Source organism: Perognathus longimembris, chromosome 10, assembly GCF_023159225.1.
Source record: "Perognathus longimembris pacificus isolate PPM17 chromosome 10, ASM2315922v1, whole genome shotgun sequence".
Classification (NCBI taxonomy): domain Eukaryota; kingdom Metazoa; phylum Chordata; class Mammalia; order Rodentia; family Heteromyidae; genus Perognathus; species Perognathus longimembris.
Genome location: NC_063170.1, coordinates 3,890,029 through 3,914,848, shown reverse-complemented (window position 1 = coordinate 3,914,848; position 24,820 = coordinate 3,890,029).

The following is a 24,820-nucleotide window of genomic DNA, read 5'->3' as shown; positions in this document are numbered from 1 at the left end:
CCTACATGAGTTTGTAATTTTTGCTGGGCTGTTAAAAGCAATTTAACATGCCAAACCAATCTATTTACTTGTAACGCTCATCACTAATAGGAAACAAGATGCTGGCCTCGTAAGGGACAGCCTGCTCAGTTGACAAAGTCCCTTGCACTGATGATGAAAGATTGTAAATGCATTGAGCGGGCTGATGGTGTCAGTTCCAATTTGTTGAGCCACCGAATCGTGTTGTCCACAATTAGCATCTACAAAATATGAACACACACATATCACCCTTTCGATAAAAGACTGAGGAAGACTGGCTATTGCTCTAGGTCCGGCACAAACTTCTCCTATATCACTTGGTTGGTAGTTGCTGATGAAATTAAGACTTGAATAATGTAGTCAAGGGTATGGGAGGTTTAACAGAGAACCAGAGAGCCTGCACCTTCAGAGAGCTCACCATCTAGAAAGGAATAGAGGAGATAAGGATAAGGTGATGGGGATGTAGGCACTTCCATGCTAGAAGAGAGAGAGGTGCTCTCTCCCGCTAAATGTACCATGACAAGGTCAAAGAGGGCAAATTATGGAGGCTCTCTCATACTACAATGCCTGACAGACTCAAAGTTGTGCAGTGCAGTGGTCGGCAGAATCCTGTCCAGATGGATTCCATAGCTGCCCTTCCTGGCTCAGCCCAGCCCTCTGTCTTTCTTCTGGAGAATAGCTTTCTCATTGTTTGCTTTCTGAAATTCTCTCTTTCTCAGCACTGGGTTTTGAACTAGAGTTCTGTTCAAACCCTTGTGCTTACTAGGCAGTCACTCTAACACTCTTAACACTTGAACCACTCACACCCCAGACCTTTTTGCTTGCGTTATTTGGCACATAGGTTCTTGTGCTTTTTGCCTAGGCCAACCTTGAACCATGATCCTCCTATCTAGACCATCCACATAGCTGGGATTAGAAGCATATACAAGCACACCGGACTTGTTCTTTGAGATACAGTCTTGCTAACTTTTTTGTTGTTGTTTAGACTGGCCTCACACCACAGTTGTCTACTTTCCACATAGCTGAGATTGAAGGCATAAGTCACCGCTCTCAGCTCCCAGGAATCTCTTTTAGAGTAGAAGTGCGTTTCTCAAGGTCAATGTAGCCATCTATATACACTCCGCACTCACCCTGGCCTCTGACTGCTCCCGATGTCCTGTTCACGCTAGCGTATTAACACAGCTGCAGATTAGATCCGAGTCTTGCGGTTATGATGCTGATGTTCAGTTAACCTCCCAAAGCAAGAGCAGTGTGGGGCACAAGCAGGATGTGTTGCTGTCAGGTGTCTGAGTTGTAGACTCTGGCCCCTCCTAGCCCTGAGACCGGCGCAGAGGCCTGCATTACCAGCTAGCCCTCACTTTCCTCCTCTGTGAAATGGGACACATATGGTTCTGCTTTCTGGAGTCTCATCACGGGGATTCTTCCACAGACACGCAATGCTGTGAGTAAGTCCTCAGTGAGTCCCAGTGCTGTGCCAGCAGCCAGTCCTGGGGGAGGTGGGGGCTTTCCTGACAGGTGGCTGGGAAGACTCCCGGGACCCCATCTTCGGGAAGGGAGAGCTTGGGCAACCATTCCTCTGAGCTAAACTCAGTTGTAAACAAGGTAGAAAGGTGGGTCAGTTTCAAGTCCAAAACCCTGTTGTAGGTTCTTTGTTCTTCTCTGGCTCTGGGCTGAATTTCCTACCTGTTAGGAAAACATGGCCTAGAATATCTCTAGCCCAGCAGTCTAGAGCCCATGGGAACTGTCAAAACCAGGATTGGAACATAAATATGACATGTCAGACAGCTTCATGTGCTGTTATTAAACTTCACAGCTAGAATTTTTAAAAGCAAATTATCATGTAAAAATATTCTTGTTATGTTAAACTGGAAATGAAAATGACTTATTTATTTGCTTAGATCAGATCGTAGGAAGCAAAGTGAGGCTGTATTTTCCCCCCCTGCCAAATGCTTTGATGTATTCCTTTAACCAAACAGTCTAAATACGAATGGTAGTTAAGATGCATCGGCCCTCTGGGGTGGCTGGGTCTCCTGAGGGTCGTATCCTTTCATATGGGTGGATGGATACAGACTTGAAAATAGGGTTAGGGGATCTAATGTTTTCTTTGAATTCAATGAGAGGAATAATTTATTGATGACAGTATGGGTATGCTGTAGGCGCTTGATAAATGGATTTATTTATGGGAAAGTAGGCACTCCTGGTACATGTCTTCAGAGGCACCTGTAGTTGTTATCAGGGCTTGGGCCTCGTCACCATGGCCACCAGGTGTCACTATTGAGTCACAGAAGTACAGCCCAAGGGGCTGAGCTTCCTTCCTGCAGAGGACATTTAGGAAAACTTTACCTGGCCAAACAGCTCATTCTTTATTTTAAATGTCTGCCAAGCTCAGGATCCCAGGGCAAGCTTAATTGAAGTCAAGAGAGTACTTTAGAGAATGGGAGAAAATTAGAACAGTAGGGGAAAAAAAATGCAGCATTTGCTCTTTCTGTCTTCTGGAGGTTCTCCTTGTTACCCAGTCTCCTTGTCACTCCTGCTCACCTGGCCTCCCGCGTTCCCGCCCCAGAGCTAGGCTGTAAGTGCACCGAACCGGTTAGACACTTGGGGAGTTGCAGAACAATGGAGCGGAGCAAGAAGGATTCGTAGGGTCATGTAGGACAAGTGTATACACTCAAATGTAGGCAGGCCAAGCGGAGAATGAATGGCAGTTAGCTTCAGGCCTAGCCTCTCATCCGGTTATTAAATACAGGTATAGGACAGGCATTTTCAAAGTGCGGTCCCCAGACACGCAGCATTTGTACCACCTGGGAACTTGTTAGAAAAGCAAATTCTTAGCTTCAACCTTATACCTACTGTATAGAAAGGCTGATTGGGGCTTAGCAACCTTTGTTTTAACAAGCCCTCCAGAGGATTCTGATTTGACCCAAGTAAAAGATCTACTGATATCAGGCATAGCAGGGCTTTAGTTCCTACTTCCTCATGTATAAGTGCGTCTCTAGACTCTGAGCTCTGCGGAGTATGGTCAGCTCAGAGCTTCTCATCAGAGCCTGGCTTCATCTACACATTTCTCCTTTCAGACATGTGGATTTGGGCTGAGGCAGAAAGACATAAACGCTCCTCCTTTTTCTGAGGGTACTTTCTGTTTGTTTCATTTTTGCTGGGCACTCCTAGTCTCGTTCCCTCTTTTGGCTCCTCTGTTCTCTTCGCCCCCCCCCCAAGCTTCTTTCCTGTTGTCTCTCACCTTTTCAGTATAGGAGAAAGAATTTTGTGTTGTCAAGTCTCTTTGCTTCCACCAATTTCTGAAATTCTCACCACAGACGTTGAGAAGAGAATTTGACTACCATTACACTTCGCTTTTTTGTTTTTGTTTGTTTGGTTTTTATTTTCTTTTACAAGCTAGGAAGTGCCCAAGGTCACACCAGAGAGGACTTGTGTTCTTGGGGAGATTTTCAACCATCCTGCATCAAGTTAATGGGCTGCACTTCCTTCAGGCTTGCTGCATTTTAAATGGGCCATCAAGCCCCAAGAGAAAATCAAGTAAGAGTCTCCTATTTTTCTACTTGAATAGGAGGATGGTGACTTCTAAGGAATACAGCAGTAGAAGAAAACTCCCATAATTCCTGCATGTTGCCTCCCAACGGACAGCCCATCTTCTGTATTTGGGAAGTGATTCGATACTGAGTCTTGCCTTGCATGGGAAGAACTATTCCTTCGCATTGGCCACCATTTCATGGTGCCATTTCTCAGGCATGTTCAAGATTTCCTGTTCCTCTTCACTTTGTTTTCTTTAAGAGTTTAAACTCAAGTTAGATGAATCAAATATGTTCTCTCTTTACATGAGATTAGACCGGCTTCTTGTCAATTTCTAGTGTTTTCCTCTTTCTTCCTGTTCGTGTAGAGGCAAAAATAATACCTGTTTACCTTACATTCCTACTTTAATTTGTGGGAAAATCCTGGTCCAAATCATGCTTTGGTGCACAATAGGAAAATACTACTTAATCCTTTTATTTTTCTGTACCAGTAGTGGAGCCAGGGCCAGGCAGGCAGGGTGCTCTCCCTCCACACTTTCACAGAAGGCCGCTGCTCCACCATTTGAGCCACATTTTTACTTCTGGCTTTTTGCTGGTGCACTGGAGATAAAGAGTCTTGTGGTAGGTTTGAACTGTCATCCTCAGAACTCAGCCTTTTGAATAGCTGGGATTGCAGGGGTGGGCCACCGATGCCTGGCTCCTTGCCTTTTCAATTGCTACTTTTCCTTTTCTAACAGAAATTGATACAGAGTGGTTGCATTGAAGCTGCCACAAAGCTAAAGGTAAGTGCACATTAATAACTTCCAGCAACTCTGTCATTAGCTTTTCATCCCTAGCAGTTGTATCTTGAGAGTTTTAGAACATTTATATTCCATCTCATGTTTAGTCTTTCCTCTTCCTTTCAGGCTCTTTCGTTGTGATATGAGGCTTAATTTTGTTCTTTTGTTCTTAAGTGAGAATTTCATTTCCCTTTATGTTTAGGCATTTTCTTAGTTTGACTTATCAGTGTGCTTTATGCTGCTAAGAAACACCAAGTGTTCATGAGAATGATATTCTTTCCGCCCCCCCCCCCCGTTCTTATTTGTCAAGTGTAGACTTTGGAGTTGGGTTCTTGTGGTTTCACTCTCAGTCTTGCTTCTTGTTGGGTTGTATGGACTTTGGTGGGTACCTTTAACCTCCATGAGTCCCAACCAGAGTGAGCCGTGGTCAGAATGTTGGGATCCCAGATACTAGTGGTGCCCAGCATCACTGCGGGGCTTTGTTGTGAGTGACACAAGGGCGGGCTCAGACCTTCCCCAGGAAGCTGGCATCTCAGAGGTGGAGGGTGCTTTGCCCTCAGGTGTGTTACTACAAGTGATGGTGGCCAAGGGCAGAAACACTGCTTTCTCTGTATAAGGTTCTTCCAGTCTTTTCTTCCTCTCTGGTTTTGCATGGTGGCTTTCATTAAGTTCCCAACCTTCCTTGCCCTTCTTTGTACTTTTCTCTTCTTTGCCTGGATGTGGGATTCTAAAGACTAGAGAAGTCACTGGTCAGGCTTGAGATACTTTGAGTGTTGTATTGTGTTACTCTTTCTGAATGCCTTCAAATGACATTGTGGCAAAAATCAATCAGGAAAGACAATATATGAATACCCTTTTATTTCAAGACCCTCTCATTTGGAAAGCATTGCTAGCTAAAATTCAGGGGTGGGTCTTCTGAGTTATCTGTGACTTTAAAACGGAGTTAGGGGTTATAGGATGCTTATCTCTCTATTCCCTAGTCTGTTCACAGTGCTAATGATGGAGAGATGAAGTTGCTACATGCAAAGTTCTAGTCTCGGGCAAGTCACTTAATATCTCTGAGTCTTGTTTTTCCATCTGCCAAAGGTTGGTGATTTTTCCTGAGCACTCTCCAGAAGCAACCTCTGATGTGTGGCTGCAGATCTGAGCATAAGTAAGGGAAGGGGTAGAAACAAACCAAGAATGTGGTCCTAGGCACAGCTTCTAGATCCATCCCTCAGGGGAGCTCTGGAGGGTTAGTTGTGCCTGGTTTGTTCTGATCTGAGGCAAGAGGCCCCACCCTTTGTATTATAGCATGTCTGTCATTGGTTAGGACTGGAGATGGCTGAGGGCATGTAAATTTTAGGATGCTTTCAGCTCTTCACTCAATTGGGCAGAATAAGCTGTAATAGTCCAAGAGAAGTCCTCCAAAATAGAGCTGCAATTTGGGAATGGAAGCACACACAAAGCCTCAGTGTATGAGAGAGAGAGAGAGAGAGAGAGAGAGAGAGAGAGAGAGAGAGGGCAGGGCCCCAACATTATATACGGCATTCTATCTCATCTACATTTTTGAGGAGTTATTGGTTTTCTAATGAGAAATACTTGAAAATTGTAATGTTCTATTCTAAAGTAAATGGTAGTGTTTATATTCAATAAATTATTTAAGAAATTGGGCATCTAGAAAGGCGCCTACAAAGAATGTTCACAAAGAATGTTCTTAAAGAGTCATCCTTAGATAACATTTTATATCCTTTGAGAACTGGTAATCCAATACCAGTTTTCAAAGAATTGTAATTTAAATTAACACTGCAACTACAGGCAAGACAATTTAATCTCTGGTTGATGCTTCAGAAGGCTTTTCCCAATCTTGTAGGGCCTTGGGGTCGTGATTATTATTGCATAGCTGACACACAGAACTGCAGTTAACAGGCTGGGTTAGACTGGGAAAATAGCATTGCCTCTCCATTTTATTATGGGAGAGGTGCTGGCTGTTGCTGTATTTACAAATGGCTAAACACTGGAGTGTTGACAATTTTTCAGGCTCAAAGCTTTGATTTTTCTTTAATTATCTGGCTGAGACAGACAAAGATGGGGACTCTTACCTGACTTAATTAGATCTTCTCAACTATAAAGACAAGGACCTTGTGACATGGTTAAATACAATTTCCTTGGCAGTTTCTCATAATGTCCTTATCAAAAGCCTGGGGTAGGCCTATCCTAACTCACACACTGCCTCCTCCATCAGGGCAGTGACTGTGTTTGAACTGACATTTTAGCTGTCAGTTTACATCATGTAGGGAACAGTGTGCCCTGGCACGAGGATGGTTATGGTGAGGGGTCTCCTGAAACGAACCTAGTGCTAACTCCAGCCATGGCTTTTCAAATGCCTTCTTTTCTTTCACCACTGTTTCCTTTGAGATCACGCAAATGGCGAATTTTGTGATCCTGCTACATCAACTACATTGCATAGATGTCTAGGCATGGATGACCATGTAAGAAATATGTAAGAACCCTAAATCTAGGGGAAATGTGGAGGACAGAAAAGAATTATTCACTGTGTGAAAAGGCAGAGAAGTGACAAGAATAGGGAAGACCTAAACTTGGAACCAACCCAGAGGCCCCTCAGTAGACGAATGGATCAGGAAAATGTGGTACATATACACAATGGAATTTTATGCCTCTATCAGAAAGAATGACATTGCCCCATTTGTAAGGAAATGGAAGGACTTGGAAACAATTATACTAAGTGGGCTGGGAATATGGCCTAGTGGCAAGAGAGCTCGCCTTGTATACATGAGGCCCTGGGTTTGATTCCCCAGCACCACATATATAGAAAATGGCCAGAAGTGGTGCTGTGGCTCAAGTTGGCAGAGTGCTAGCCTTGAGCAAAAAGAAGCCAAGGATGGTGCTCAGGCCCTGAGTCCAAGCCCAGGACTGGCAAACAAAACAAAACAAAACAAAAATTATATGAAGTGAAGTGAGCCAGACCCAAAGAAACATGGACTCTATGGTTTCCCTCATAGGGAATAATTAGTTCATGTTTAGGTTAGTCACAGCAGAGGATCACAAGAGCCAAGTAGCTCTGCCCTTATGAAAACATAAGATGATGCTGAGTGACATGAACTCCACATTATGGAAACAAGTGGTATATCACTGTTGTAATTATTTCCAACATGTCATGTGAAACACTACCCCATTTTTTCATTATTTCCCCCCTCATATTCTTCCCTTCCCGTAGTTTTACCCCTGCGATCACTGCATCTGATCTTAGTACCCCGGACACTGTATATACATGTATTGGAACTAGGGAAGGGAAAGGGAATACCAAAATGGAGCGACAGAGGATACAAAGACAAGCGATTCCAAAAACAATACTTATAAAACCATTTGGTGTAAACAACTGTACAACTCATGGCGGGGAGAGGGAAAAGGTGAGGGGGGAGGTGGGGGAAAAGTAAGGGAGGAGGTCACAAGTTGGATAAAAAATGTACTCACTGCCTTGCATATGAAACTGTGACCCCCTCTGTGCTTCGCTTTGACAGTAAAGAAAACAAAGATTTCTTGAGGGTTTGTAATCACCTCCTGCTTGTTGCTTTGGACTAGTTGCCTTCCCTGGCATGAGTCCTGACAGGAAACACCAACTCATTCCGTTGTTTACGTGGCACTTCTCACACGCTTTCTGTGGGCCAGGTGCCGTTCAGCTCTCTGTGGTAACAGAGACAGGCATGACGTCGCCTCTGAGGCAGAATTGAGAGGGGAGGGGGGTACGTCCTCACCCAAGGCTGAGGCCTTCCCTACCAGGGCAAGAGTGCGGGGCTCTGAGGACGCTGGGGAGGGCCGAGACCCCAGCCGAGGGAAGTGGGGAGCCACCGAGAGGGAAATTCAGAGCCAGGTAATTAACACCATCTGGAAATGTCCCAAGTATGGAGATACAGGTCTGGCCATTGCCCACGAAAGAACGGGTGCACTTAGAGAAAAACCCTGGTGAGGCGATTTATTAAAGCGTTAGAACCATCCTAGTGGGTGTCTGAATAGACCAGCAGGCTATGGCAGTGGTCAGACTGTATGCCAAGGAAAACGCCACAGCAAATGGCCCCAACAACCCAGGACTTGATCAGAGACAGCCAGCTTTCCTCATTTGGCCCTCATTTTAAACTTTAGGCCCAATAGAGAAAGCCACGTGTGCTCTTCTATTCAGTTTCATAGATGTCCCACTTCTGTTAGCCTGCCCGTGCTTCCTCATGCCAGAGACTTCCAATCCAGGCACCCTGAAGTCATCCCTTTTTCTTCTCCCTTGCTTGCCTCTGAGTCCCTGCCCAGTGCAAGTGCTAATGCCCTGCTGTAGTGAGCGCTACCCGAGGAGCCTGAATAACCTCTGCTTGTTCTCCCTGAGGAGCTCTTCCCTTATTTTATTCTTGATAAAGGATATATTGAAGACTATAGACAAATACTGGCATCCACTAGCCATTCAGTCAATATTATTCTTTCCTGCTAAAGCACCTACTAAGTCCCAGCTACGTGTCTGTGGAGTGGCCTCCTCTGCTCCAGGTTATTTCCCTGGCTAGAAGTAGACTTGACTTTTTACAAAATCTGTCATACTCATTCTAGCGAAGAGCCTTTGCAGCCCTGATTGTCCACAGGGTTTGAGAGACTTCAGAGACAGGGCTGAACAAGGCCCTGGTCCCAAGCCAAGCAGCTCAGTGACACCTCTGAGGACTGCGCAGCGAACAAGGGGAGAAAATGGGTTTCTTTCAGAGGTGGAAATCTGGTTCCAAGTCAACTGTGTTTCCACCCCCTACCAAGCACGCTTGGTGATAATGAAGTTCCTGATAAGCTGTGTACACAGCACACTTCTGTACATCCTGCGTCCCCATCATTTACACGCTCCTTAAGTGCTGATTTATCATCATTTCTTCCCCTGGCAACCATCCTTACGACTTGCCTTTTAGTTCTAGCCTCCCTGGCAGATAATTAATGAGCTCTTAATACAGCTTATGGGCACCAGTGGGAACACACTATTTAAAAATGTCTTTTAGGGGATTTTTTTTTTGGGTAAAGAATCCCTTTGTCATGCAAAAAAATCACATATTTGGCAAATGGTGCCCTTTTGAACTTGTGGACTATTTAAAAGTAGATAAGGAAATTTGCTTGGATCAGTATGTGTTGGTCTAAAGGTTTAGATATCTACAGTTTCCTGAAAGTACTTGCGGTAGAAAACAGAGTATAGGTTCTTCTTATAACTTTGATTAGTTAGTTGGTATTTGTTGTTTGCTCACTTGTTCTGCCAATGCTTTCTGAACATGTATGTGCTATAGGATACATGCGAATCCTGTGGGGACACAGTGTGAGCAAGACGGACCAGGTCATTGTCCTCGTGGTGTTCACAGTCAGCTGGTGGAGACAGATGATGAGCACATAATTAGGCAGATAATGAGTTCACTACACATTTGATCAATGCTACCAAGAGACCAATGAGGGAGGCTAATGAGGTCTGAGCTGGTTTCGGGGCGGGGGGAGGGGAGGGAAGTAATAGGTAAGCTGAGCTTCAATGACAAGTTGGAATCAACCAGAGAAAGGACACTCCAGGTAAGGAACATTACGTGCAAAAGCCTGGAGAAGAGAAAGAGCCCAGCCCTTTGTGAACTAAGGGCGATGGTGGCGTACAGTAATGAAGTTGGGGCCTGTGAGAAGGTGAACCAGTGAGTTGGAAGGCTGAGCACCTTAGCGAATCCCGATGGCCTTGGTTCACATGGTACTAAGAACAATGAACACATTGCCAACGTGCTTGAACATTTAGCAATTACCCCAGTTGATCTGGCAGGTTGAAGACCTTCATCCTAGAGGTTTCAAGGGCAGCTCTGGCCTTGCTCCAGGTCTTAGAATCTCCACAGGTGTATAGTATTGGGGAAGAGTCCCACACAGGCAATCCCCTTTGATGGAGATCGTGTTTGAGGTTCTTTGGGCTAAGAATCCTGCTAGACACTGAGTGGCGTCTGATGTGTCTGCTTCCTTTGCAGCTAGGCCAAGAGAATAGGCCATGCTAACACTAGCTTCAGCAAACCTGAGAAGTGAGAAGTTTCAAACCCTTCCGGGTTTACCAACTTCTGCTATGGGTTTCTTGGAAATAAGGGGAAAAATCACCCCCCGCCCTTTAATGATGGTACTGGGTTTGTACTCATTACTCAAGCCTGGCACTTGCTAGGCAGGTGCTTGGCTAGGTGAGCCCCACCCTCATCTTTGTTTTTTTTTTTTTTTCATTAAAAAACACAGTATCTGCCTTGGGTTGATTGTGTTGTACCTTGATTCTCCAACTTGTTCTTCTGGAGTAGCTGGGATTACACATGTGCTCCCCAACACCTCCCATCGATTGGAAAGAGGGCCAAGGTGCCCCTGGTGTAGAGCTGCATATACATCTGCACCCTGCTTCTCAGATTCATCTTGTGTTCGTCAGTCTTTTGTCACTGTGACATCTCAGAGGAAGAAGATCAAAGGAGGAACGTTTCAGTGCAGAATTGGCTTGTGTCATTGCTATGGGCCTGTGGTCAGGCGGAACCTCATGATGGAGAGGCAGTGGAGCCGAGCTGCTGACTACAAGACAGCTGGGCAGCTGAGAAAGAGAGGAGGAAGGAGTGAGGGGCAAGACAGAACCTTCAAAGGCATGCTCTCAGTGACCTATGTTCCCCAGCTAGGTCCTACCGCCTCAAGCTTCCAACTGCCTTCTAAAATAGCGTGGCCATCTAAGGATCAAGACTTCAACACATGATCCTATGTGGGACATTTCATATTTGAACTGTAAGCAACTTCCATGCTCAAAGAGGGCCCCAGAGGCGTGCAGGAAAACTCCAGGGAACTAAGAAGTTCCTAGAGTGCAAGTGGGCTTCTTGAATTCATCTCTGTGTCGGTGGCTGTTTTTAAAACAAAAACAAACCCAAGAAAAACATAAAATGTTTACAGCAAGGTCTGCTGACCCACCAGCCCAGGATCCCTGTGGGGGGCTGGGGAGCTGGTATCGATACCCCTCTGGAGTGGCCTGTGCCTGCTTTAAGGGCCTGTGAGCCGTGCCTCCCAGCTGACTTGTGGTGTCGGGAGGAATGGAGGTGGTCTTGGATACCTGGAGCTGGGGGTTTCAAAGAGGCAGGTGCTATTCGGGCTCAGGGATGGGAAAAAAAAAAAAAAAGCTTTAGTAGGGCAGGGCTTGGAGTGAAAGATTTTTGTCTCAAGCCAGAACTCGCCTTGTTCAATCACTCTATGGTCTGTGATCCTAACACAGCTACAGAGCCATAGGCAGTCCTTTCCTGGGAGAAGAGAACTGTGGTCACAGATTGGCACAAGTATCCAGCAAGACCCGTGGGTGCCAATGGCTTTGTTTTGAGAAGGCCTTTGCCTTTAGCTCTTCTCATCAAGTTCCTGTAACCTGTGATTTGGCTGCTTACTGGGACCTATTAAGCAAACTAGGGTCAGTGCTGGGTGGGGAACCTGGAATCTACAGGATTCTTAGGGCTAAGAAGTTGCAGCTGCCGGTCACAGTGGGGATTTTTGCCTGTTCCAAAGGAGGCAGGGCATTGTTAGCAGTTCAGGGGTACTGTCCCCAGGCGGGTGGGGAGCTGTAGAGTGGCTCTAGCAGGAAGTGAAGTGGCAAATGCTTGCTGGTCCCAGTGATGTCCTCTGAGCTCAATTGTGGCACAAATCTGGGAATAACGTGTGGGCCGCAAGAGACGGCTTTGGTAGGAATGGGGGAGTTGGAGGGCGGCAGAGGGTGGGGACCATATGGCAATGGCATTTGAGGTGTTGTCAGAGGTGAATTCATCTTTGCTTTTTGCTTGCTGCAGTAGTGAGGTAGATAGTGACAGCTGGTTCATTGTTCTGCTTTACTGCGGAGATGGGTTGAATTTTGGGTTCAGACCTCGTTGTCGCCTGAACGGGTTTAGAACTAGGTTGTAGATTCAGGAATCTTGAATCTTTTCTCCCTCTGGGTTTGATGGTTTTCTGGGTCCCTGATGTTGGATTAGTTCAGCCAAATGTCTTTACTCATTAAAATAATTGCTGGGTACCATGTACTTAGCACTGTTCTTGGAGTGTTCATCTGCGATCAAACAGACAAGAACCTGTGTTCATTAGAAACATGTGCTTGTAAATTAATCAGACAAACAATGGGCATGATGTGAGAGAATAGGATAGTGGGTTAGATTGTCCTGGAGCCAAGTTATGTGTGATGTGTGATTGGGGTAGGTCTTCTTGAGAGGTTGGGACCAGAGCTCTGAAGGTGAGAAGAAGCTGGGCCTGGAAAGTTTGGGGGAAGCACATCCCGAAGGTCCTCAGGTAAGCACGGGCTTCGTGTACTTGGGCAAGCAAAGAGAGCAGGTATGGCTGGGATAAACCACCCTGGGCAGCAAAGATGCCCTGAGTGCACTGGAGAGATGAACGGATCGTGTGGAGCCTGGGTAACACTGAGTAAGGGGTTTGGATTTCATTCACATGTATTATGATGGTACACAGGAGGATTCTCCTTAGGAAAAGGACATGATCTTATTTACATGCTTAAAACATCACTTGGGCCTCTGTCTTAGCTTCCTAGGGTTGACATAAAAAAAGACACAAGTCCACACATTGACTGGGCAGCTTAAAACAACAGGAATTTATCTTCTTAGTTTTGGAGTCTAGGAGTCCAAAATGTCAGCAAGGTTAGTATCTTTTTGGAGATTCCAAGGGGGAAACTGATGCTGCTTTTCTAGTTTTTGGCAGTAGTTGTAAGTCTTTGGTGGTTGTTGGCTTATAGCCATGTCACTAAGCTCTACCTCTGTCTTCATATGGCCTCTTTGTGTATCTTGTGCATGGTCTTGGAAGCATACTTATTGGATTTGGGCCTCATCTGAGTTGAGGATAGCACCTTAAGGTTCTTAGGCACGGTTTCCAGATAGGATCACACCCACCAGTGTGAGGTGGACACGCATGTTTGGAGATCACCATTCACTCCATTGTAGCTGCTGTGTAAAGAAATGGATTTGGGGTAAGACGAAAATAAGCAAGAGAGCACAGAAGCTGGGACTAGGATGTTGCTGGAGCAGGCGAGCCTCTGAATCATGAGGTGATTCAGGCTCCAGGGGGCTCCCTCTTGATTCCTTCTTTGGAGAAATAAGAATAACAATAGCTTCTACCACGTAGGATGCCACCAAAGGATTAAATAAAGTCATGCATAAAGAGTGCTTAGCATGTCCCTGGGCTAGAGTTTTGTCTTAGTAACATAGAACCAGCTTTGTCATTGCTAATGATAACAGGGGTAGTCAGTGTGGTAAATTTCCCCCATGAGGTAAGCTTTGTGTTGGTTTTTGTGTGAATGGAGAGAATGGTTGAGTTTGGTGTGAATTGGAGGCAGTCATTTGAGGTTTTAGCCCGTGTGGGTCTGGCCTGCTGGCTACAATGGTCAGTGACGGTCAGCAGTGGTTCCTGGGGTGCCCAGGCAAGAGAGCTGGTTCTGTCAGGACACTAGTAGAGAGCTGTACTGGCGGGGTGTGAAGATGGGCATGGCATTGGGCTCACTGACTGTGATCACCGGGAAAGGCTACCAGACTGTGTTCTCATGCTGGAACCTCAAGTTGGAAAGTTTCTTCATCTCTTGGGAAACCTCAGTTTTGCTCTCGAACCCTTTCCACCAACGGAGTGAAGTCTACCCACATGATGGACAATCCCCTCTTTTAATTAAAGTCAGGTGATTGCAGACACTAGCCACATCTACGGAACACCTCCACAGCCGCATCTCGACCGTCGCTTAAGTAAATAACTGGGTCTTGTAGGCCTGGCAACATCAACACACAGAACCATCAGAAGGGGTGACCCAGTAGGGAGGTCCACATCGTGAGGTAAGGCTGATCCTTTGAGAGAAAGTAGGCATGGAGAAAGCACCTGCATGAGTAGGGTGGCGAGGGAGCAGCCTGGGCAGACCCAGGTGTTTCAGAAAGACTTTCCTGTCAGAGGGCAACAGCCCATGGGATAGCCCACAAGGTAAGATGAAGTCTGCCATCGGGCTCGGTGGTAGGGCAGGCCCTGAAGATACGAGTGTTTGGTGTGTTCTTCTAATTCCTAGGAGACCCATCCTAGAGAAGATGGTGTAGCCTGGCTGGAGCTTAGGCCTGGCACCGTGCCTTGAGGTGCCCTTGATGAAATCTGGGCCCAAAGGATGGAGAGAAGAGAGGCTGGGAAGCAGGCAAGCATTGGCAATAGCGTCTCAGAATCTTCTCGTTATTCATAATTTCGAAGCTAGGCTATTGTTGGTATAGCTTTCTTATTGTGTATGGATGCAAATAATTGACCCCTCAAGGTAGAATAATGATAGGGTGGCCTTATATTTGTGTGTAGCGCTCTCTGAGAAGCTCCGATGGAAAGAGGACGTATCGGAAGTTTTTAAAAAAAGGTAAAGGATTGGAAAAACAAAACAAACTTACCCATCCTGCAACTCAAAAGAATGGCCCTGAATTGAAAGTCCCATGCTGGTGGCTGGACATTGGGGACCTGCCGTGTATCAGTAGCTGCTTAGCCGTCAACTTACAATTTTCTCATTTGCTATTCACACCAGTCCTCTGACATGGACATGGATTCCTCCCATTTCTGGAAAGGGCAATTGAAGTTAGGAGAGTTAAGAAACTTGCCCAAGGTCATGCAGTTCCCAGGGAGCAGATCTGGGACACAAACCCATGTAGCCCTGGCTCCAGAGCCTATACTCCTAACCATCTCATTCCATTTGAGCCCCCAAAGAGCCAACACTGTGTAAAGCATACTGAAGACATCTAAAAAGGGATTTGCATTTACATTCGGTGTGAAAATGGATGAACAAAGAAGAACTGCTTGGGGGAGATTTTAACAGATGAGAGAAAGCAGAACCACTCAGGAGCTGTTTGAATTCTGACTTGTCTAGCAGGAAGAATGGTCCTACTATGAGAAAAAGTAGAATAAAAGGGAAGGAAATCAAGGTCAAGCATAGGCGTGAAGGCAGGAATGAACTCTGGTCTCAAGGTTTAGATGAAATTCATCTTATGACTCTGCCAAGCATACTGTCTACAATGCTGGTTGCTCCTGGGACAGACAGATTACTTTGAATACCCTCCCCCACCCCCAAGTCCCAGCTTTTATCTGCTCCATCTCAAGATATTTACGACAATCTTTTCCATATCTATTCCATGAACAGCCTTTGGCATAAGAAGCATCTGTCAAACATGAAGTGTGTATCACATATGTGGTAAATTTCTTAATAAGCTTGGCACTGAGATGCCCTTTTTTTTTTCCTCTTTGACCTTCTTCTATTCCAGCATAACTGCCAAAAGAATGGTGCTAGCAAAAATCATTCTGTGTAACAAGCCGACTGGTCACGTGTCTCCAGTGTGCCAGGGCAGGCCTGTGGCTGTGTGGACTGTGTCTTAGTCACCTAGAGACTTCGGCTCATTCATACCTCTGGGGTGGGGGCAGGCACAGAGGCATTGCCAGTGTTGTTGGGCTTAAGAAGAAAGACAGGATGACGGTGGTTTTTTAAAGGTTCCCCATCCCGAATCACGGGCCCAGGCAGGTTCTTGTGGCAATGACAGAGGCTCAGGAGCATAGCAGAAATGGCAGGACTGCAAGCGTCCTCTCAGAACCTGCACTGCTGCTACATCCTGGAGGCCAACGCAAGCCATCCATCCATCTGAGACTCAAGATCTGTCGGGACGTATATTCTATTTCTTTGTTAAGAGAAACAGAAAAGAAACATGGTAAAACAAAGGCCACCGATGTAGTTGACTTCTGCCAGTACCTGCTATTGGTCAAGCACTGCTTTGGGAGTAGGAGGGTATCTCCCTGAATCTGAGGCATTTCTTTCTACTTCAGTGGGGACAGTATCCCTCATTCTAGACTGTTTGCTGGGCTGGAATATGAACTTTGGCTATTGAGTAAATTTCTGGTTTCTTTCCCCTATCCCCTCCCCATCTTTGATAAACTAGTGTTCAAATCCAGGGCCTTACACATGCTAGGTACAAGCTTTATCTCCAGCCCCTTCCAGTGTGTTATTGATCCACATTGGACACATCCTTTTCACTACCTGCTGCCCATTTATAGCTCTGTGGTTGACTTGGATGACTGTAGCCAACAGTATTCTAAAGTGGAAAGCAAAAAAAAATCTCTGATATCTGATAACCTTACAACTCAGCATTTGCTGATCAGTGGCTTATTGTTTTTCTTAGAGCTGTAAGAAGAGAGAGACATTCTTTGATGTGTATGGGGAGGGGGGACGGGAGACAGGGAGACTACCAGGAAGATGCATCCATTCATTGACTTAGCACTCCTATTTCCCCCTGAGATAGACCTGGTGAATCATACCACTGATTCTCCCATATTATGTTTGCTTGATTGAAATACAATTGTCAGCAATCTTCATTTGAACTTCACAAGAATAACAATCCCATCTGCTTACTTCTCTTTATATGCCAAATTCCTCACATCCAGCTATATTATAGGCATGCTTTAAATATTTGCTGAATAGGAAAAAGAAAGGTGACTGAAGACTGACTACAGACAGACTTTGAAGTTTTCAAAGGAGGAAGACGTTTGTTTTAGAAGCTACCAGCCAGTGAATTTAACAAGAGCGAATAATACAATCCCAGATAGAAGGATCAGACAGATAGATGCCTACTAAGGCTGTGGAAAAGCAAGTGGGGATCTCTGGGAATCCGAAAGGGTTCATCAAGAACTGCTCATTTGAACTGGCTCTGAACTCTTTTTGTTATTGGACTATTGTACTTTTGTAACAGCCTAGAGGCATGATGGACATGGGCGTCTGACAAGATATTTTATACAACTTGCATAGTCAAGAGGAAGAAATATGGGCTGGATGGGTTAAAGGTTGATTTTTAACTAGGCATCTAGTAATATATAATATATTATAAATTAAAATATATAATATATGTAAATGTATAATATATGCATTATAATATGCAATATCATATATACATTATTTATGCTTCTATTGTATATATTTATGTATATTTGCATATATTGATCATATCTATATATAAAGATCTTCTAGTAATGTCTGTTTTGGGATAGGAGAAGGGTGGTTTCTTTACAAGGAGCCTTTTCTCTTTTCTCTCCTTTGTACTGTCAGTGGCTAGGATACACTTATGTTAGGCAAGCCTGTTAACATTTCCAAATGATTCAAAGCGGCATGGACGGAACTCACATGTTGGATATTAGAGTCAGGACTCCACATCATGTTGACAGATAAAGTCGATAGGCTGAAACTAAAAGATGGGCTTGAATATGAATACTTTGCAGCTGGGAATGGACATTGAAGAGTCATTTGCAGAGGCATGGATAGCAGAGCACCAGCCGAACAGCACACAGTCAATTAGAGCCAGTTCTGTGACAAGGTGGATAAAAAGCTACATGCCTAAGCTGAATTAATAGGAGCATAGTGTTAAGATCAAGGGAGATTATACTCCCCCCTGTCTCCTGAGTTTATCAGACCACAACCATTCAATAAAACATTTACTAGGTACCTCTCTCTATCAAAGTCTTAAATAAATTGGTGTGAGTTACAAGGCATTTCTCCCTTCTGGTGCTATGATAAAGGATCAGAAAGGCTCTGGCTTAGAGGTGAATGTCAGGACCACAGCAGTATCCATTCCCTAGCTTATAGCCTGCGGAATCAACCTGACTTTAATTCTTGCCTCCTAATCCTGAACCTATAGGTGCATGTGAATGGACTAATTTGTCTTGAACTTCTTCTTTTGGTCAGCATTCTTTAAACGGCTCACTTGCTAGGCTCTGTGTTTATTTTTATTTATCCTTTCATCTCTTTGGTTGTTTATGTCATGCTCTTTACACTCCCATATTTCCACCGAAAGTGACCAGAGACAGCTTTAAATTATGTTGTCCTTATGATGTGTAGCCTTAGACAGAGGCCTTCCTTCTTTGGGTGCTTCTTTGTCTGTGGAACCTCATCAGCCTGCCTTATGTCATGCAGACATCCTTGGCCTGGCCACAGGTTGAAGTACCCTCTGCTGTGTGGTGCTGCCGTGTGTCTGTGGGCTGGGGGAGTGTGTCTGAAGAGGAGGGTTAGCCCATGTGAACTGAACAGGCGTTTCCAAGCAAGCTGGAGAAACAAGTAAAAGGTATTTACAAACTATAGATTTCCTGAAGAAAAGACTAAATAGGTGTGGAAAGAAAGAGAAGAAAGGTGTCTGCACTTCTCTTCAGCTGTACTAAGTAATAGCTCCGGAATTAAGACAGCTATGCTTTCTCCTGGTTAGTTATCATTGTAAGACTAAAGCAAAGGGTCACTTTGGTTCCGAGCTGAGATTTGCTTTTGTCTCTTCTCTCCTTTCCATGTGAGTGTGGGGTTTGTCAGGGAAGGAGGCTGTGAAGGAAGGAAGGTCCTGGGGAACCTGGGAGTTCCCAGGTGAACAGCTTCGCCCCCGTGGTGTGGGAAGTAGCTCTGTATCAGCGCTGTAGAAGGGCCAGACTGCAGTGGGGAGAAACACGCTCATTTTCAGCGAGGCTCAGGTTTTGTCTCTGCCGGCCCAGGCTGATCATTTTGAAGGCTCCCTCAGAGCTGTGAAACCGACTTCCAGCTTTCCTTCTGCCATAGGTTTTACACTCTCCCTGTAAATGGAGGGGGAGGCTGAATTCCTCGCTCTAGAGACTCTCATGCTCAGACTAATTTGCACTCGGATCCCAGAGGTCCCTCCAAACCATCACATCCTCGCCTCTTGATTACCTGTGCTGACAAGGGAATGCTGGCTTGGGCGCCCAACTAAGTCATTAATCTTGTGTCACCTGTTTGGCCACGGACTTCACTCTAGGGCGGAAAGTTGCCTTTTCAGATATTTTCAATCTTAATGATGTTTCCTTTGACTGATATTAGGATGGGTGAGTTCTGTGAATGCCACCAAGCCAGCTGGCCTACGGTTGCGAGTTATTTGGTATCAGAAAATTGGCCTTCAATGAAAAGGTCACCACAGATTAGACACAAAATAAGTGAGCCACTGGAGGCTTGGAGTGCGTATTTGTACTCAAGCTTAGGTCCACAAATGCCATCTTTTAATTTATTTTCCTGCCTCCTTGAAAAGCTGTACATCATTTGCCTTTCCATTTATCTATGAAATGTTAGGAGTAGAAATAGACTGCAGTCTACTATAAATCCTGAGAACTCATCAAGCCCCACTGCCCCAAAGCTGTGAAGAAAGGTAGAGGGGCAGTTTTTAATCTACTTTACCTTTGTATTGATTGTATAGAGATGTATAATATTCATAAATTTTTATAAATGCACAAATATATTCAGTGGCTATATTGCTGTATGTAGCATTCACAATATATTTCATTTACGCAATATATTTTCACATATAGAATATATTTGATTTCTTTGCAATCTTTTGAGATGGATATTATCCTTATTTCCATAGATGCAGAAACAGAGGATATTAAGCAATTTTTTGCAAGGCCACCAGCTCAGTCAGGACTCTCAAATGAAAATAATAGGAAGCAACCCTGATTAATTTAAGCAGAAAAATCAATATATCAAAGTGCTGTTGGGCAGTGCACAGGATTTGGGGAGCTGGGATACAGATCTAGGTGCTGTTCAGCTGCAATTAATAGCATCAAAGACCACCCTGCTGCCACACCCGGTCCAAAGCCTGAGACACGTCCTGCTCACAGTCAACCAGACTGCAGAGTCTGAGTCATCGCGGCCTAGAAAATGCTAGGGGAAGCAGAGGCTTGGCCACTTGGGCTGCCAGGCTTCTACGGCTTCCCAAGGAGGGCAGGATGTGGTAGGAGGAGTCTTGGTCATGGGCCAGCACCTTCACCACAAGATAGGCTGACAAAGCCTCCTTCCTACCTACTCCTGTGCCAGGAAGTCCTCAACACTGGGCCATCCACGTGAATGTCAGATGCCTTGAGCATCACTTGCTGGACATATGGAATCAGGCTTTGCTGCCTGTTCCCTTTAGCCATCAAACAACTTACCCTTACTCAGGTTCCTGGGAGATCCCAGCAACCAGCGGGGCATTTATCGCTGAGGCATTTCAAGGCTCCTGATGATTGGAGTCAGGATCAAGACACGAGGGGAAAAATGAGAGAGGAGGTAACAAGTCAAACGAGAAATGTACTCACTGCCTTACATAGGCATCTGTAACCCTCTGTACTTCACTTTGACAATAAAGGAAAAAAAACTTAAACAACAACAACAACAACAAAAATGAGTCAAACTTGGGGAAAGGTGAAGGTCATCATGTAGTGAATTGATACAACTGGCCTTAATGTTTTTGTGAGAAATAGGAGTTTGGGGCTTTTGAGAAAGGACGCAGGATGTCTTAAAGATAATAGATCCACAAAGTAATCATATATCTACTTTTAACTTTTCAACCACACAGGTAATGTGAGCAAATGGTTTTGCAAAGATTAAATAATAACTCTCAAGTCATGGTGACCATCTCCAACAGTCTCGAAGTTCGTATACGAAGCTGTTACTCTTAGGAGTTTGGTATAAGATCTTTAAACTGAAAAATCTATTTTTTTCACTATGGATGTATATCATAGAAAGTGCATGCTATTATTTAACGTTAGTGTTATTTAGCACGAACTCTCAGGAACTTTCCACGTTGGGACATATCCATCGACCTCACTGATCAGGAACTGCACAGTGCTTTGTTGTATGACCACAGGGGACAACTTGCTCGGATAGTCTTTCTACTGGTACCCATCTGGACGCGCCCGTGAGCATCTTGAATATGTCTGTGTACTGGAAGGGTTTCTCCAGGGTAGCTGTGAAGAAGTGGAATTGCTGTCAGGAGGGATGCCCATCTACATGCTAATGGTAGTGGCTAATTGCCCTCGGCAGTACCTTTCCCAAATTATATTCCCACTTGCAGTTTTGAGAATAAGCACTTCCCCACATCAGTGTTACCGCATCTTCATTTTGCCCAGGTGAAGTGCTTTACATTTAAATATCTTTGATCACTGGCGATGATGAGCACCTTTATTTGTGTGCTTTAGTTGGCCATCTGCATTCCTCTTTTTTTGCACGCTTTCTTCCGATCCTCCCTCGTCAGCTTCCCCGTGCATTTCACAGTTAGACTCCCGAGAGTGGAGAGGTGGTCTTGTTCTTGGGCAGTACCCCTTGTGTCCAGCATCCTGGAGGTCAAATATTGCACAAACATTTGTGAAAACCATGCCCTTAGCATCTGTCACCTAAGCATAACATTGTCCCAGCTTCATTCTTTTAACCAAGACAGCCTGAGATCTCCTTCCTGAGAGTGAGTTTTGATGCAGACTTTTAGGCCCTTTCTAGAAGAATCAGACCCCAATCATGTTTGCTAAGAGAATGTGAGGTTCAAGACCTGCTGGCACTTTAGCGTTCTCCCAAGCTGTCATGTGGGGTTTGGTTGGCCCTCAAGGAGGACTATTTTGACCCTGCCCTTTGTCTGATGTAAAACAGGTATTATTCAGCAAAACACAGGCTTCTTTTGATAGGATCATTACTAACATTTCAGAAACAAATGATTTCAAATAAATAAATGTCCCGGTTCCTGACTTCCTTGACAAATCGTAGACTCAACGTATGCACATACTCAACGTGGGCATACATTTTAGGAGTGGCAAGTGTTCTTTCTGATTCTGATCAGCGGTGTTCGGATCCAGTGATCATGACCTCTGATGACTTGGCTCCTGGAGACACTTGAGTTTGTGTTTGTACCCTCTGGTTGATGATATCGTTGGAGATAAACATGAATGTACTTAAGAAAAGGAAAGGATGGCCTCCAAAGCAGAGCGGAGTGAGATGATAAGCCGAGCGGTGGATGCCACTGACTGCAGAAGAATTCGGAGGAAGGGAAGGGAGAGGCTAGTGCGGTCACATTGGCTGGGTCTCACCTCGTGGCAAGCATTGCCCGAGGGCGGGCGAGTCGGAGGCGCGAGAAGGTGGAGGTTCAGGTGATAGAACACTCCCCACCGACAGTCTGTAAAGCTGAGCAGAAATGTTCATACGTCTCCTCCCTGGAAACAGATCACAGGTAGCCCTGAGGAGCGGGGCAGGGAGCGAAGCATCTGCTGGTTCATCACAACTGAAATCTGGTAACTGAAGAAAAGTGACATTGATTCTTTGAGACATGAACACTAGGAAGTGTCAAAATCACCGTGGGTGGAGACAGGCGTCGCCCTGCTCTTAGCAGTATCTGCTGCCCCAAAGAGATACTGAAGAGCCGAGTGTGGTCCTCAAATGCCCCCATCCTGTTCTGAAGAAGCAATTTCTATCGGGCTGCTAGGGGGGGAGGGGTGCTCCAGACACCTGAGTTTGTTATCTGGCTGTCTACCAAGCTATGTGCTATTGAAGTGCAAAATTAGATTTCCGAATAAGTTTAAATTGTTTTTCCCTCTGGTATCTGTTGCCTGTTTCATAGAAATAAAGCCTTCTGAGATGAACTTGGTTTCTATTTCTGTGTGTGTGGCTTGATTAAGCTGTTATCTTTCATTTGTACCTCTGTGGACCTGTCTGTTAGTTCTCTTGCCCTTTGAGTTCTCAATGGGTTTGGCCAACAGGAGGCACTAGGCAGGAGACTGGAGGGAAGCAAGAAATGGAGTTGAGCACGCTTGAATTCCTGGTTCGCTTTCTTACAGTGCACAAGTTGTAGTGGTTGTGTTTTTCTGTGTATCTCCCACAAGGTGACCCTTTCTCAGGGCTTGTAGATCTTAGGCAAGACTGGTACCCTCCCTCAATATATCCCCTTCAACTTCCCCCTTTCGCAATCCCTGGTTTGCCCCATCTCTTCTTGGTTCTCCTCAGCTTGCCTCTGTCATTCTAAGGAATCCTTACCCTTCAGCATGCCGTCTGTTTCCTGCCATAACCCTGACTAGCACAGCCACCCAATAGCTCCCGCCTGATGGCAGACAGATATAAGATGACAGGGTGAGGCAAGAGTCCCAGAGCCAGAACTGAACACAGGTCAGAGTGACGTGGGGCTGTGAGCCAAGGGATGCAGGCAGGCGGTTTCTCGAGTTGTAAAAAGCAAGGGATGGGTGGTTCCCTAGAGCTTACACGATGAATGCAGCCCCCATAAATCTAGCCCTCAGAATTGTGAGATAATGGATTTACACTATTCACGTAGTAATTTATTCTAGCAGTGACAGGAAACTCAATATAGTTGGGTTCTCTGGAAGTACAGCCTGTGATAGCAGTTGGGGCATACATGGCTGGTAGAAGGTCTGCTCTCAGGAAAATAATGTAGCAGTGAAGAGGAGAGGATGAGACGGTCGCTCTTAAGGACAAGGTTATCAGCCTTAGCCTGACTCATGGATCGTGGTGTTCCGGATGTAAGTCCTAGTGCACTTCTCCTCTCTGAGGCAAGGGGGCTGGCCTTTACTCCAGGTTTGAGAAGTTACTGGCTTCCCTTGTAACTTCGGGGGGGGGGGGAGGGGAGGAAGCCATCCCTAGCTGTCCTTGCACCGAGCACAGGTCTCTGTGAGTTGGTAGCAGCCAACAATCCCAGCGGCTGGATGACAGTCCAGTCAAGGAGATCTAATCCAGCACCCTCACTCACCTGGAATGAGAGTTTGCGCACCCCTAAAGAGACCATCCTGATGTGCCAAACCAGAGAAAGAAGAAATATTTGAGCACTAGGAGCTTTTCTACCCCCTTCTGTTGGCCTCTAAGGGAAGGCTCATTCTCATGCATAAAAGCAACTAGGTAAGTCAGCAGCGGATAACCAGTTAGTAGTTTCATACAATTCTGATGCTCAATGAATTCTTCCAGTTTCCATTTTAGTTTGTCCAAGCCTCCTTGGTTGGCCCTAGTTGGCTGGTGATCTTGTAGTTAGTTAGCATCAGACACCGGCATGATTGCTTTTGAGAAGCCCCTGGGACTTGCCAACTTGCCTGGGGATTATGGGCTATTCTGGTACCTCCGTGTGGGGTACGGGCAGCACTAGTCTTTGAATAGTAATCCTCTGTGTGCTGCCCAACCTGATCAACATGGGAAATGAGACAGAAGCAGTCACCAATAGAGACAGGATTTCAGCCATAATTATTTCACCTCTTGATGTCACAACGAATACATCCAAAGTGATGGAAAATGGGATTCTTCACTGAGCCACATCCTGCCCCAGATCTGTAATTTGATACAAAAGCTTCACACAAATTGAAATTAAAATGCATTTTAGATGCTTCCTCTCATAAAAGCAGTTTGCACCAGCAGGCTTCTCTCTTTCACAAGTTTGCTATAGAAATTGGGGGAACCATGTAGCTTTGCTGTTGGTGGCTATGGAGGTAACACAATCTCCCTGCTTGCCAACTGCACGCAGGAAAATGAAATAAAATGAAAACCAATTGGAGGTCTAATTATCCTTTTCCAGATGATTTCATCCTGTAGAGTGGCCCAGTGAATCAGTAAAAGCCACCTTTCCTTCCTTTCCTTTCCTTTCCTTTCCTTTCCTTTCCTTTCCTTTCCTTTCCTTTCCTTTCCTTTCCTTTCCTCTCCTCTCCTCTCCTCTCCTCTCCTCTCCT